The 16,326-nt window shown below is 52.3% G+C and overlaps 1 long non-coding RNA gene across 1 annotated transcript in view; it reads right to left on the bottom strand.

Moving 5' to 3' along the window:
* Positions 1 to 14,291: 14,291 nt before the first annotated feature.
* The window catches only part of LOC108449680, a 17,316-nt gene continuing 15,281 nt past the window's right edge, over positions 14,292 to 16,326 (bottom strand). The window contains exon 4 of the long non-coding RNA XR_001865937.1: positions 14,292 to 14,405. This is a non-coding gene — a long non-coding RNA (uncharacterized LOC108449680). The remainder of the gene's footprint in view (positions 14,406 to 16,326) is intronic.

The raw sequence follows: 16,326 nt of genomic DNA, 5'->3' as shown, positions 1-16,326 counted from the left end.
AGCTGCCTTGGCCTGGGCAGTGAGGGGCAGGTGCCCCAGTGAGCTACCTGCTGAGCAGGAGCCCTTGCTTTGGGAGAGCGGCGCTGGTGAGAGACAGGAATTTGGGTGAGAGCAGCACACAGAAAAGAGTCCGTGGTACAAACAGTCACTAGGATGAGTCAGACCAGAAATAAAAGATGTGCATGAACAGCTTAATTAAGGATCTATCTGATTTGGTGTCACTGACAATCTCCTCCCAAGGAGCTGTCAGGGAGCCTTGGGTCTCTGCCCCACTGTGCTTTGAGGTCAGTGGAGAGCGGGGCTGAGAGATGCTGGGAGCTAAATCCTGCAGGTTTGAGGTGTGTGGGAGCTGCTGGGGCTGTGATCCTTCCTCCACATCTCCTGCCCTTGGCCCTGCCCATGTCCTCATCCCCTTGAAGCCACGTGTCCCTGTGCACCTCCAGTTCCTCCTGCACATCCCTCGTGGTGCCTGCTCACCCAAAAAACCAGTGCTCACACCATGGCCCAAGAAAACTCTCTGGGAATGGTCTTGCAGCAGTTTTGGGAACAGCCAGTGGTGTCCCATCACTGTCATCTCATGGATGGGCTCTGGGCGTGGCCTGTGCACATCACTTTAGAAAGTTGGGGCAATTTCTCTCCAAATCCATGAGAAAAACTAGGAATTGGGGTATTTTCTATTCCTTTTCTGGCTGAACTATCAGTGGAAATGTCCCTGCATGCAGTTAATGTGTCAGGCAGGGAGATTTGAGGCTTGTGCTAATTAGCAGATCTGCTGAGCACTCTCAGTTACGGGTATGTCAGTAACAACCAACACCCCACAACAGCAGCAGGGCCTTGCAGCAGCTTCTGAGAGGCATCATGCAATTAGCTGAAGCTTCTGTAAACTATAAATATATAATTAGAGTCTGTCTAATGAGTTAAAGTGGTGGAGGGGTATGTGTGTGCACAGTTCCTGGGCACAAACACCTCCCTGGCTGAGAGCAGCACATTCCAGCAGTGTTGCAGCGTTTATGTCCCACTTAATATTCCGCTTGCAAAAAGGTGTTTTATTAAATGACAATTTGAAACTTAATTGTATTAATTTTCCATTGATTGCATATCTAATTCTAAATGAACTCACTGGCAACTGACTTCCCTGCTGCACATTGAATTAATCTCAACAGTTGATATAGTTGCAAATACAATGCGGAAGGAGTCACAGGCTTGTCACCTGCCTGTCACCCACTCCTGCAGGTGCTAAATACTCACCCTTTGCACCCAAAGAACAGGGCCAAGGCTTTTGCTCTGCAGGAGAGGGTGCTCTTGGGGGTGTCCATCCAGTCAGGGCTCTTGGCCTGACCTTGGCTCTTGGCTCTTGGTCCTCTGCTTGTTGAGATCCTGTTGGAGGCTCATGAGTCATGCCAGTCATGACAGGCTGGTCACAAATAGTCACCCCCATGATTGCTCCAGGGATGGCCAAGCCCCTAAAGGAGCAAGATTACTCTGCTCTTGCTTGGAAGCAAGAAATGCTGCTGGCTGGGACTTTCCTTGTGTCCCTGGATTTCTCTTCTGTGCTTTACCATGGGGCTGTAGCTCTCTGTCCATGGCCACCACTAGCCTCGAGCCCTTCCAGGCCCTGCTGCCCTGGTGATACCCCCATGTGTCCAAGCACTGGGGTGCACAGTGCCTGTACAGGTGGGTGCACAACCCAGGCATGCACAGAAGGGGGGGATGGACTGTGAAGACCCAATGAAGTGATCACAGCTGCCCTGCCATCAGCCAGAGCCGCTGCTGCCCCCCTTGGTGGGTCCTTCTGTGCTATCTGCCCTAGGGTTGTCCTTGTCACCAGGAGCTGTGCTGGATCAGTGGCCCTGCCTGGTGAACTGGACTCTCTGGGGTAAGATCCATGATAAGGGAGGATCCATGACACAGCTGAAATTCCCTCCTGCAAGCACAAGAATGAGCCCAGATGTTTCTCCAAACAGGCTTTGAGGTGCTGTGCAGTTTCTGCCCCTAAATACTCTCATGTCCCCGATGGTGGATCCAGAAGACGAGTGGAAGAACATCCCCAACAGCTTCTTCATCCCTATTCCATCCAGGGGCTACTCCAGATACTCCTGTGACTGGAGAAAGGAGAGGCTCCCAAGAAGAACCATTTGCAGGTGCCAAGCAAGGACCTTGCTGAGTCCATGAACATCACCATGGGCTGTTCTCAGTGCTCTGCTGCCCTGGACCCTCCCCAGCTCCAAATCCGTGTCCTCCTAATGAAAATGAAGGGCATGTCTCACTTAGGGACACTTGTGCTCTGGTTCCCACTCCCACAGAAGCTTCTCCATCCATGCCAGCTATGAGAAGAGGCATGGGCAGGTCCCCAGTCCCAGTTTCCTGGATGGGTAGGGTGGTGGTGGGAGCCTGCAGGGAAGATGTGAGCTGTCTAGTAGCCAGAATGGGGGTGGTGGCCCTTCCCTTCAAAGGGACATGGGACACCATTGGCTGGGGGACTGTGGGATAACATCCTGTGTGGAGAGCAGGCACATAGAGGGGTCCCTGGGGTACAGGGGTGGGTACTCTCGGCCCTATCGACTGGAATGGCCACAGGAGCTGGGCAGTGTCCTTGCCCCAAGCAATGTGTCCATGCTCCTGCTGCACCCAAGCTCAGCATCTCTGCGGAACATGGTGATCGTCACTTTTATAGGCACTATAGCAGCCATTGCTTTATTCGAATGGAGGCTTCTTATGGTTTAGCATCATTAAATACAGATGCAACTTGTGTTCCTGAAGCCATAATGCCCCTTCCTGTTACTGCCTCACAATTAACTGGGCTATAAAGCTTTCAAACATATTGCAGGCACTAATTCAACTGGATGGTGAAGAAACACGGTTTTATTGGGCAATTACAGTGCTTGGAACATGCTCCAGTCTGCACGGTACCTTCCCAATAGGAACAGGGGCTGCCAGGCCATGTCACTGAGAAAGGTCCAAAGGTGTCATCCAAATGGCCATGTCTCCAGGCTGTAGGGATGGTTTTATTTACTTCTTAATAAAAAGCTCTCCAGGAGTGATGAGAGCTCCACGATCTGTGCAAGTTGGGCTGGACCATCCCCTCTGCACCTCTGCTCTGCTGCTGCCCAGCCACTCCCACCTTGCTGCTCCTGCCGCTGCAGCTAATTTGCTCATCCTGCTGCTCACAGTTCAGCTTCAGCTTCCTGGGCTATACCCTCTACACTCAGCCCACACCCGGTGTTTTGGCCTCTGGAGAGCTGGGTGGAGAATCCCTCCATTCTCCTGCTCCTGCCGTGCTCTGGGGGTGCTCAGGTTTCTGGGCAGAAGGAGCAGTAGGGACACAGCAGCTCTCTGGGTCACGGTCTCCTGCTCTCTCTCCTGTTCTCTCTTCTGTTCCTTCAGCAGGGTCCTGCCCTGCCTCCAGGGTTCACTGGGAAAGGGTGAAAAAAGGTGCTGAGCTGGGTGGTCCTGGGTTGCCAGGGGAGTAGGAGAGTTTGGGAAGCTGTGAGGGGCCCTGGGACCATTGCTCTGATGGCTGCCAGGTAGGAGAGGATCCTTATCTCCTAACGCACCTGCAGACTGCCCCAGGGACAGATCCTCAATGCCTTTGCTCCTGACATGGGAGACACATGAATGACATGACACGGCATGATGTGACATGCACCAGACATGTGGGCATATGGGTGGGCACGATATGAGGGCAGGCACGAGTTTCTCCAACTACACCGAGTGCAGGGCTCTCTCTGGGGAATGTCCTCCCACCCAAGTGTCCCTTCTCATCCTGCAGGCCCTTGGAAAGGCGAATCTAAACACTGTGAGCAAAATGCCACATGGGATGGGACTGGGCAGGTACAAGAGAGGCAAAGGCAGGTGACCGTGTCCTTTCAGCCCATTCAGCCTGCGCTGCTCTGGGGCTGTGCTGAAGCCATGTGGCTTTGCTGATGATTCTCATCTGCTGGAGCTGTCAGAGAGTGTCAGCTGGGAGCTGATGGGGCAGCTGGGACCCAGGTGACAGTATAGAGGGGGCTGGCTGCTCTTGCTGTGCTGTCACAGCTGCTGGTTCCAGTTGCATCCAAAGAAGCATCAGGGAAAAGTTGCTTTTTGGTTCTTTGCAAGGTCAAGCAAGACACTGTGAATTTCCCAGGAAATTCCCTGGCTGGCAAAAATGGTACAAAGCCAAATGGACAGACCTGGGTGTGAGCACCCACTGTGCTCCCAGGGAGACTTTCCTGGAAGAGGCACAACACTGAGAATTCCCTGTGCCTTTCAAGGATGAAGCCCTCAGTCTGGGGCAGGAGGCTAAACCCCCCAGTCACTGACTGATCCCCTTGTGGCCCCCCTGCCTTGGCAATGAAATTGCTCTTGCTTGGCAAGAGCCTTTTACTGTATCTTCCCTAGAGATGTTTTTTCTGTGGTGTCCAACTCCCCATGGAACATAAATCCACTCCCACCCTGGTGCTGGCTGTGCCTCGAGCTGGCAGTGGCTGCCTTTTGCTGCTGGTGGCCATGGGTGATGCAGGCAAGCTTGTTGGGAGTGGTGAGGGGACAATCGGTCTGGAGAGTGATTTTCTCCTCTCTTACCAGAAAAGGGGTCATTTCCTCAGTGTGGAGAAGGGAGTGGACACTCCTCACTCCCGACAGCCTGTGCTCGTGCCAGCTCAGCCCTCCCCGTGTCCTCAGGTGGGAGCAGAGGCTTTTTGTACATCTACAGCCATCCAGTCCCTGAGCTCCTGGGGCTGTGTGGGAGCAGGACGCAGACAGCAGCTGGGCAATTCTTCCCTGTCCCAGGGTCAAGGATGCTCTGTGCCACAGAACAGCTTGGGTAAGGAATGGGATGGAGCCTGCTCAGAAACTCCTTGGTAAAGCTGTGCCAAAGTTAGCAGATACTTGAATGTTCCCAGGGTGCAGGTGTGGCACCCTTGTCTCCATCCTCTTGGATGGCCATTCCCACCACCGTGCTTTGCCATCCTGCACAAAACGATGTCTCCTACGAGGATGGCTCAAGGGAAGGAGTGAAAGAGCTGCTCCCATGTCACCTGTAGTGACCTCTGATTACTGGCAGTGACCTCTGCCAGTGCAGGGCCCAGGGAATAATTGCATCCAGGTGTCCCTCATGCACAAAGAAGTGCTTCAGCCTGTTTGCAGTGTGGAAGCCATGGTGACTTGAGGTGGGGATGCTCAGCAGGCCTCAAAGGGAAAATGTTCTCTGCTGAGGAAGGGAAAAGCACCCTGGGTGAGTCTGAGCTGGGGAGGTTTTCCTGGTCATCCCCGAAGCTGACTCACAGCAACAACACAGGTGGCACAGCCAGGAGCAGCCGGAGGGCTGGGAAAAAATGCTGGTGCCAGCAGGGCTCTGTGACACTTCTGAGCCGAAAGGCAAGCAGGAACATAGGAGTGGGACTTTGATTTGGGAATTTCTTTGCAGATAATGATCACTTTCAAGAAAGAAATTGGAGTCAGATACTCCCTCTTGAAACTGATACATGGCCCAGACTGGGAGTAAGAGCAGACTGTATACATGTTATATTCATATTCCTTTTTATTTTTTCCCCCATTTTGGAAATGGAGGAGATTTGTTAAGTCTTGAAGGAAAATGTGCTATAATAGCAGATTTTTGTATCCCTGTTTATCCTTGATATGACTGCTGCTTTCATGGTATTACCTTCAAGAAATGACTTCTCGTTTTTACTTTTCTCTCTGGAGAGGAATGTCATATCCCTCACAAATGGGCAAACTAATTAGAGAAGTAATTCAGCAGTTCCCTGATAGGTCAGATACAGGAAATAAGTATAGAGGTTAGTGCATTATTATGACAGTGTTTTTTGCCCCTTTAGTGAGTTGTCATGAAAACGTGTTGTATTAAGAGAAGACTAATTTTATCCTCCAGTGGTGGAGCAGAGGGGCTGTAGCCACACAGGGAGTCCTGACCCAGCCAGTGCAGCTGGGAGCCTCCCAGAGCCTCCCCTGCAGCCCTGCAAGGGCCCTAAGGGTGGGCAGCAAAGCCTGCCTGAGAAGAGACGTGGAATCCTGGAATTATACAATCCTTAAGTTTGGAAAAGCCCTTTAAGATCAACCATTGAGTCCAACCGTTAACCTAGCGCCACTGTGTTCACCACTGACCCACGCCCCCAGGTGCCACATCTATATGTCTTGTAAATCCCTCCTGGGATGGGCACTCCACCACTGCCCTGGGCACCTGTGCCAGTGCCTGACCATCCTTTCAGTGGAGAAATTTTTCCAATATCCAGTCTAACACAGTCTTATCTCTGGCCCAGCCTGAGGCCGTTCCCTCTCCTCCTGTCCCTGTTCCCTGCCAGCAGAGCCCGACTCCCCCCTGGCTGCCCCCTCCTGTCAGGGACTTGTGCAGAGCCACAAGGTCCCCCCTGAGCCTCCTTTGCTCCAGCCTGAGCCCCTTTCCAGCTCTTGCCTTCTCTGGATACATGAGCAACACGAACAACACGAGCAACGCAGATGAGCAAGTGGATATTCCCTTCCCCCAAACTTTTGCAAAGGGTGCAGCTGATACACAGAGAAGGAAAAGCAAAGCCCCTCTTCACCGGCCATGACCCTACTTGAGATCTCTTCAAACATCTGCTGGGTTTAGGCACATCCCAGGCAAGGCTCCACCAAACAGCAACTCTGGACACTGTCTCCCACAGCTCTGCATCCTGAAGGATGCACTGGCACCTCGTTACTTGCCTATAAATTCTCTTTCCTTGAATGTGCCTGCCTGGGAGTGGGCTGAGAAGGCTCATGGAGCTGGTGTGGTGTTCAGAGGCTCGTTAGTGGTTTTGTGCTGCCTGTGATCCTCCAGTTGAAAGCCCAGTGCTGGTCAGTCCCCACACAGCCCTGAGCCCAAGGGGCAGGAGCAGCTTCCTGTGACAGCATCCTGTGGGTGGGAAGGCAAGAAGTCCCTCCATGGCAGCCCCGGATCTGGAGCCCAGTGGGGCCAGCAAAGGACACCTGTGTTGTAGCTATTTACTGCTTGCAAATGAGCCACAGCCTTGGAAATGTTCACAGGAACGACTCCAAGTAACAAATTCATTCGAGAAAGCCACAATCTGCTCATGGCTAATTCGAGAACAGAAAGAGAGGAGGGCTGGGGCATATGATGAATTATTCACAGGGTGCTGAGGGGGTGCAGGAGGCCTGTGGTACAGTGGGGTGATGCATCCACGGCTTGGGCTTTGCAGCTTCAGGTGGGGTGTAGCTTGAACTGCCCCCAGGTCTGGAAACAAATTCCTGTCCTTGTTCTTGAAATGGGGAGAAGCAAGTGAAAAACTGGGCTGGCAAAGGAAAGTTTGGGCCATGAGGTGCCTGTGTGTGTGCACACAAATGACTGCAGTCAGCAGGGAAGTCACACCTGGGGGAGAATGGACAATGTGCTTTAGGCACTCCTGAACTGGGAAAAAACCCTGCCCCCAGCCCAAGAGTGGCTGACAACCACCTGGGAGAGCAGGTTGTACAGCAGATGGGTGTGCCATGGTCTCAACAGGTCTTAGTAGTGCCGGTGGTGCGCCTGTTACCTGCCTGGCCAGGATAATTGGGGACATGGAATTGTCTAAATGCAGCTCCAGAACTACATGAGCGATGAGGAGCAGGAGTGAGAAAGGGGGACAGTGCAGGGGGCACAAGTGGGACTGACAGTTGACAGGGATGCTGGAGGTTGAGGTGAAGCTGGGCTGGAGGCAAGGAAGGAGTGGGAGGAATGTGTAGGGGAGGTGGAGGGGCCAAGGTTTTTGACCTGTTCAGTAAACCTGGCTCTGGGAGCCATAGCCACAAGCAGCAGACTGTTCACATGGACACTTCATTTTTCATGGGATTGGACAAAACAATGGTCCAGACTGCCCCACAAAAGGGTCATCCACAGGGCTAGAAGCTTCTGGATCATCATGGTCCTGCCTGGCTGGGAAACTGTCCTAGAGTTGGGGTTGTGCAGACAAGGTCAGCTGCTTCCCAGTGGTCCTGAAAGGCTCAGGATCTCCTCAAACTGGAAATCAGCAGGAGCAAATATAACCTTGGGCACAGAGCAGATTGGGAAGTTAGACATCACCAGTATCTGTCTGGCCAGTGCTGCTGGGGGGCTTAGTGCTAGAAGAGGAAAATGAGATCAGCCAGCACTAAGAACAAACATTTTTGGACAGAAGTGACAAGAAAAACAAATCCTCAAGCTAAAGATAGTCCAGGTGAAGCAATAAAGTGTCATTTTCTCATTTAAGAAGTTTTTAAAGAATCTGCATGTTTCCTGTGGATGAGATGGAATGAGAAAGAGGGTGATCATTCTCCAGCTCTGTGCTTTGAGCACCCCCCTCCTACAAATGCCATCTCTGTCCTCCAGCCCCTGTGCACTGGACTTGGCTCTTCCCTTTCCTTCTGAAGGGCAGTGCCAGTTGGGGGCAGTTTCCTTGCTGCAGGGCTCAGGAACGGGAGCCCCCATTAACCTGCCCCGTGCCTGTGGGAAGAGGCGCTGGCCCTGCCTGACCCTGCTGTTTGTCATGGCTTTGTCATTTAATTTGAATTTATTGATTTGTTTGTCACAGTCCAGGAACAATCACTGCGATGATTGGGATCCAAAGCTTGGGAGGTGCTGCTGACCTGCTCCTCCTGTTCCTCCTGCTCCTCCTGGCCAGCCTGGAGCAAACCTCAGAGCCCCAGAGACTGTGGGTGGCTGTGAGGAGACTGGGGACTGCCACCCACACGACCCTCACTGCCAGGCTGTGTCTCTGTGAGGGATTGGGTGACAGTGTCCTCCGCAGGCATGTGAGGAAGGCAGCCAAGCGGTGACTAATTAATAAGTGACACTTGCAGGCAGAGCTCTGATGTCTAAAAGCACTTTTGTATCTCAGCAGCATTTTCTGAGTGATGGAGGGAGCAGTGAGGAGCATTAGGGTAGGGAGTGCTCCATGAAATAGACCTTCCCAGGATAGGAGCAGTCCTGTTGTGGGGACAGACATCTCCCATCAGAGAGCAGAAGGCGCTCACATGAGCTCAGGACAGCCCGGGAAGGTGGGAGATGTGGTCCTGCTGCAGGGCTGAAGGGACCTCCTGCTGTAGGTTTTCTGTGCGGGTGGGGAGGCCCTGGCACAGGTTGCCCAGAGAAGCTGCGGCTGCCCCTGGATCCCTGGAAGTGTCCCAGGCCAGGTTGGACATTGGGGTTTGGAGCAGCCTGGGATGGTGGGGGGTGTCCCTGCCCATGGCAGGGGAGTAGCCCTTTAAAGGCCCCTTCCTACCCAGAACGCTCTGTAGTTCTGCTGGCGCTGCTGGGCTTGGCTGTGGGCAGCAATGCAGAAGGATCTGCCAGGGGCTCATCCCTTGTGCCACATGGCTTTGTCATCATTCGCTTCCAAGTCTCTGCTCTCCAAACCTCCAGCTGGATGGAGTCTGTGACCCAAAGTCCAACCTGAGCCTGGTCCCAGCAGCAGGCTGGGTGTGTCCATGGCACTCAGAACCCTTCTGACCCTGGTCACTTTGTAGGTGCTGTACATGAGGGGTCAATGTCTTGGACGCTGGTCACCACACCCCTCAGAGCATGGTCCTGCCGGATCCCTTCACCTCCAGGATGAAGGGGACATGGCCAGATGCTGCAGGAGAAGGTGCAGCACCAGGGGTTGCATGTGAGGGATAATTCTGGTTTCTGAGAGCTGGAGACTGGCTTCCTCCCAAGGTACCTGGGAGAGTCTCTGCCAGACTCGCTGCTATGCTCAGCAGCACGTGAATAATCTTGTTGCCAGTGTAGATGTACAAAACCTGCTTCTGTCTCGCTAAATTCCAAGACTAAAGTGTCTTCAGGTACTGGGAGGCCCACAGGCGCCTTCTGCAAGAAGATGTTGCCTCTCCCCATGGGAGCTGCTGCTTTCCAGATTCACTGGGTGTCCTTGGATTTTGAGGCAGGGAGAACAGATACTGCGAGTCACTCTTTTCTAGATAATTTATCACATCATTGGGCCCCTCTAGCCTGTGCCTTCTCCAAAAAGAACTCACAGGCTGTCTGACCTCTCTTCATGGCTGAGCTGCTCCAGGCCCCAGGCTCTGCCTGACATTCTCCAGGAGGAGTTCAGCTCTGACACTTTCTTCTAGTGGCTCCATTTTCCTGGTTTAAACCACATCATCAGCACAAACTGAGATTTCAACCATCTACATTTGCTCTCAGACCATGGAGGGGCATCACACGCAGATTCCTTCATGGCAGGTGCCCTTGGACTCCTGATTTCTGGGTCTCAAGACCATGCACTCCTTCCACCCCATCAGTGCACCATCATGCTGTTTGCATGGCTGGAACATTCCCAGGGAAGCTCAAGCTCCTTGGCCAGGACAGGACACCTGGACAGGCTGCTGCTTGTGGGCAGCACCAGGTTTGTCCCAGGGTGATGCTGCTGGGAGGAGCAGACAGGTTTGCTGAGCAAAACCAAGACTTGACTACAGGCAAAGCTCCAGTGGGGATGTTGCTGGAGGTGCTGCTCCACAGGGAGGTGGGGACCAGCCTCCCCCACTTGCTGGGAAAGCTGGGCCCATGGAGAGCCGGGACACCTGAGGCACATCAGCACTGCTCCTGAAGGAGGCTGCAGCAGAGGGATTTTGCTGAATGTTCACTAGTTGCTGTGGGAGATAAGGCTACAGGGAGCCAAAAATACAGAAAGTTCTCTGATAGCTGAGCCTTCTGCAAATACTTGGTGAGTGCATTTGACTCCCTGCAAACAGGGACCACCAGTGTACCCTGTCCATAATGGAGAGATTGTTTTCCAGGTTGTCAGGGGAATTCTGGTTGTCATCTCTGTCTGGAGCTGTTTTCAATCTTGAGCTCATGGCCTCAGCTCACATCTGTTCTGGTCTTGACCCAGCCTGGGGCTGACCCAGCAGATGGGAAGTTCCAGTCACAAGAGAGGGAAGCTTCCTGTACCCTCCTGGCTAGGAGCTGGGATGCAGCAATTCCTGACGGACTATTCTAGTGGTCTGTCTGGTGACAGGGACACCCATTACTGTCACTTTGCTGTGATGTAAGCCCAGGCTGGTCCCGAAGGCAGTCCAGGGCAGGGCACGACATGCAGAGCATGTGGACACAGGGGTTTGTGTGCCATTATGAGACCCCCTTAGGTCTATTCTAGTCCTTGCTCAATCTTTGCTCAAATGACTCTTCTCCAGCATCATCCTGTCTGTGAGGAAAGCTGCTCTCAGAGCTACACATCCTGCTGCCCCTCACCTCTCCCTGGCTGCTTCTCCTGCCCTCCTGTTAGTCCAGCTGCTGTCTCATGTGATGGCCTTCAGGACAGAGAGCTGGGCTGGTCCCAGAGGCCCTGCTGCTCTCAGGCTCTTCTGACCTCTCCCTCTGCTTCTGACCTGATGGATCCATGACCCAGCCTCTCACCCTGGGATGCAGCCTGGCTCCAGAGGGGGTTTCTCACGGATGCCACATCCAGAGATGGCAGCATTAAGCTTTGCTCTCCTATGACAAATCCATCTAATTGATTGAGGTTTGTGCTGACAGCCAGGGTGCAGCAGGCTCTGGAGGCACGGCCCCACCTGCAGATGCTCTGAGTGCAGGGGCAGCGCCTCCCTCGGGAGAGTTTGGGGTGACAAGTCCTCTGCTCAGCTGCCACTGCCCTCAGCAAGTGCCCGAGGAAGCTGCCCATCTGCTTGCTGGTAGACTTGCCAGAGTGCATCTGCACAAGATGCCTTATTTTCTTGGAGGAAAATGCAATTCTGAGTGGGACTTTGGCCTCTAAGCTGTGGTGAACAGTCATTTCTTTAAGGGATATGGGTGTTTCCCCAAGGAGTTTGTCCTGGAGGAGTGGTGAGGCTTTGCTAGGCAAGGATCCTTGTAAGCAAAGTGCTCCAAGCAGGGGAGTTGAAACAAATGACACACAAGTTCAAGTGAGGATCCTTGTGGCTTCCTGGTCTCCAGCAAGTCACAGCCCATTGCATTTCACCCACTCAGGCCTCCTACAGAGTCGTGTCACTTGCTCTCAGTTCAAGCATCCCCAGGACAGCATCCCTCTCCAGGAGAGATGGAGACCTGGGGAAGCTCCTGCTTCCCTTTCCCACTCACTGGGATATTTCCCCACTAGTTAAAGCTCCTTCCAGCACAAAGTATCTCCTCCACAGGAGAGGAGGTGCTGAGCCAGCCTGCAGACTTTCTGTTTGTCAAGACAGACATGCGGAGCTCTTTCGAGTCCCTCATTTCCCATCCCTCTCACCCCTGGATGCTGTGGCTCTGCACAACCAGGCTGGGCTCAGCACACACAAAGGTGACATTACTGCCCTCCTCCCTCTGTCCCCAGTCCACACACTCACAACCACCCGCAGAGTCCCCATGTCCAGCCCTTTAGGACTCCTTGATGAAGCCTGGGGCTGTAACACATGTGGGACAGGATTCAGTCTCCCGGGAGACTGCCTGTTCCCAGCCCTGCTGAGGGCTCCATGGGATTTATCAATCTCTCCATGCTTTGTGTCAGCCACAGATTTTCTATGAATGAGTTTTTAATATGTCTGTTTGAATCACTGATGAAAATATTGACTACTCTGAGCTCCTGCTCCAAAACAGTATGAGAAACACAGATTTAATGACAGCTCCCCATCAGGGGCTGCTGCCTGGGCTCTTCCCCGATTCCCAGTCTCACGTGTGTCTCCCAGATGCAGCTGAGTGCTCGTTTCTAAGCAGCTGTGCAGCTCCGAGTCAGGCACCTTCCACAGGCTGGAGCACATCACATCTGTTCAGCCACTTGCAGCAGCCACGCATGGAATCTCCTCTGTGAGTGAAATGAAGGCTGACAAGACCTCTTTTCCATAAAAAAATTGATCAGCATAAATCTTCCAACTTCCTTTCAGCTGCTTCCTGGATCCCTTTCCTTTGTCTTTGCCCGTGCCTGGTGCTCAGAAGGAGCCTCACCCATCCTGCCATCTCCTTTGGGATGCTCCAGCTTCCCCAGTGGCCCAAGACGCAGCAGGGAGGCTGCTGCACAGCCTCTCCAGGTCTGCCTGTTGTGTCACTCATCCCACTCAGTGCTGTTTAACACCTGCCTTGATCTTAAAAATGCTGGTGAGTTTTCAGCATCCTCTTGTGACACAGACACCAAGGCAGCCCAGAAACACCTACTGCATTTCTGCCCTATTCAGGTTTGGCCATCTCTTATAAACAAAACCTCTGCAGTAGTCTTTTTTTGTTGTTCATGGAGATTTCAGTTGCTTCCTTACTTCATTCCCTAAGTCACGCATTTTTAACTGATGAATGTAGCTTCTCATATCAATTTTCTGTACTTCATAACTTCTAATTCAAAATCAATGGTTATCTATTTCCCCCCTATGTTGCTGCCTGTTCTGAGCTTCCCCTCTCCCTCCCAAAGACACGTGCTCCTGCCCATGTGCTCCGAGCTCCTTTGTTCCAAGCGCGGGCAAAACCAAATGTAACTCAGACTCTTTAGCAGTGTCTGATTGGCCGGTCACCCCGGGTCCACCCCCAGTCCTCCCCTTCCCCCTTCTCCGAACAAAAGATGGTCGAGGGGAGGTTACACCCTCTCACTCAGCTTAGCTATCTTCCTGTGAACATCTCTTGTCGTCTGTCTCATTTGAAAGCTTCTAACTGCAGGGAATTGAGTGAGCAGGGAGCTATATTTCTCCCTCTTTGCTTCTGCTGATGGTATTTGCTTTGCAGCTGATACAGGTACCGATTTTAGAGCTACTAAAGTGCTAGATCGCCCGTGCTACCCCTCTAGGCTGCTCGAGGCTTTCTAAGGCATTGAAATACAAGCGCTAGCCGGTATAAAGCTGAAAAGATACCTTCCGCATTTGGCGCCCAGCGTGCTATCTCTGAACTCCGGTTCTGAGAGACTTTAGGGTGTCCCAGCAGCTGTGTGTCTGCTGGAGTTAGCTCTGCACGTCCTGCTGTGCCAGCTCTGTGTGGAGAGGTGTTACTTTTTGTGTAACATCGAGCCCAGAGCCTCAGCCTGTACCCTCCCCCACACCACGTGGCTGGTGAGCAGAAGACCCTTCTCGCGTGTTTTTTTGTCCGGACCTGCTTTCCTGTGGTAAATAATAGAATAGTAAATAATAAAAATAGAATTCTGGTGAGTATTTCCCTGCTGGTTTAGGGGCTCCTGTCTTAAGCTGGTGCCGGTGTAAACTTTCTCTTTTTTTCCTCCTTTTTGGCGAGTAAGGGGTTGAGGTTTGGTGGTGCATTCATAATGGGATCTGAAGTTTCTGCACACCGTAGAGAAATATACCACCAAGTTCAAAATTACCTTTCTTTAACTGGGCATAAATACCCTAAAAATCTAGTTCAATCTTTTGTACAATGGCTTTTTCAGTACTTTCCTAATGTGACCTCCGAAGACATAAGATCTGCTGAATTTTGGGATAAGGTGGGGAGAAAACTCTCCTCTCTTAGGCGTGCAGGAGATGAAACAGTTGCAAAATTCTTTCCTCTCCTGTTACTAAGTTATACTTTGCCAGAGAAAAAGGCAGTACATGAAAAGCCAGTGCACCCCTACACTCCATTTTGTTATATCTTGCTTTTTTTTCTTGATTTCTAATATCTGCCTCCACTTCATCACTGAGGAGGACGGGCATCTGACCAAATTTTACTTGATTATGGAATTATGGCTCTTGCCCTCAAAGAAAATTTCCCTGTTTTCACTCCTATTTTTCTGTCAGTGTTGTGTCCTTTCCAATTAGTTTTGCTCTCAATTCACCTCCCTGCTGGGGATGTTCTCCTGTCACACCAGGTGAATCACTTCTGGTGGTGGGTCCCTCTGTCTGCCACGGCACTGGGGAGGAGTGTGACTCTATCTGCTTCTCCAGAGTCCCTTCTAGCTCCCATCCAGTAATTCTACAAATACAGTAATTACAGGAGTCCTTGAGCCACTTTCACTCTGGTAATTACTTTCCCTCCCACCTTCCAGCTCAACAGTTAACCACTCCAGAGGTCCCAAAGACAGCCTGTACCCAGCCTTGTGTGTGTTTTTGCCTGCTTCTCGCAGGACTGGTTCTATCAGGTCGGCCAGACAAAAGGCCCCTTGGGACTGATTTGAAGAGACTGAACCCCCCCAAAAGGCAGGGACACCCTGTCCTGGTGAATGGGGGAGGTGCTGTCTACCTCCATTACCTGAGCACTTCTGGGGCACTTTCAGTGAGAGCCCCAGCTCCTGGAGAGCTGCAACCTGAAAAGAGAACAGGGCAAATTGAAATTAATAATTTATGAGTGACAGTAACAATTTCCACCATTCGAGGAAGCAAAGAAAATTGCTCCATAAACATTTTTCTTTTCAATTTCCTACCAGTTACTTGAAATTTGATTTCCATCTAGTTTGTTTCATCAAACCTCCCCAAAGTGATTTAAAAGGCGTCGCTGGCAATTACCCAGCTGCAGAAGGAAAGAAATGGCAGTGGGGCAGCTCCAATTCACCAGCCCTAAAGGAACAGGGAGGAGGAGGGCTGGGGTCACTGGCAGAGAAACAACCAGCCAGCACCAGAAATCTCTTGTCAGTAGTCTGGCCAGCACAGCCTCAGCCACACTCAGCTGCGCAACACAGCCTTGGGGTGGCAGGGACAGCATGGTTCATTCCTGGGGACAGTGGAGAGGTTCAGGGACTGTGGGCAGCAGCAGGAGACCCTCAGACTGCACCAGCCTGCACATCCACACTGCTGGAATCTCAGCACTCCTGAACTCCTCCTTTCCAGCCCTGGTGGGGCTGGGGTTGGTTTCCGGCACGTGCTCCTGTTCTGCCTTCGCTGGAGTGAGGGGCCCTCTGGGCTTGGCATGTCTTTGCCAAGGGATCCCTCCTGCAGAGTGCTGAGGGCAGGTGGAGCTGCCTTGTCTTGGTCACTTCTGACACTTTGTGACACTGACTTGGCTCTCCCACCTGTTTTCTACTTTGGGCTCTGCTTCTGTCCGTCTCCCAGGGATATTCTGCACCTTTTCCCAGTAGTAGAGGCCAATCTCTTCCGCAGGACCAGTTATCTCTGTTGATAAAGCACGAGCAGTTCCCACCCCTTTCTTTCAGTTATTCTCCCACATGGCTAATCAGGCCTCCAAGCACCACCCTGAGCTGTTCAAACCTGCTATGGTCCTGGCACTGCGGTAAAACTGCTGTGAGTGTGTCAACAAGAGCAATCACTCCTGGCTTGGATTTGTTCCAAGAGCTGGATCTCTTCAAGTGGCTCCCAGACTGGGGAGCTGCTGGTGGGGCTGGGCTGGCTCACCCTCACTCATCCCAGCAGTGGGGATATTTACCTGGAGATCAAAGACAGGGATTCCTTTGCAGCTGGAGTTCCCCAAGGTGCTTAGGTAAGAGGCCACTGGAGCCCTTTGGCTGGGTCTCCACATCAGGCATCATCACTCCACTGGATTAAAAT

Source organism: Corvus brachyrhynchos, unplaced genomic scaffold (genome assembly GCF_000691975.1).
Source record: "Corvus brachyrhynchos isolate BGI_N302 unplaced genomic scaffold, ASM69197v1 scaffold19, whole genome shotgun sequence".
Lineage (NCBI taxonomy): Eukaryota > Metazoa > Chordata > Aves > Passeriformes > Corvidae > Corvus > Corvus brachyrhynchos.
This window is presented reverse-complemented; position numbering and strand designations above follow the sequence as displayed.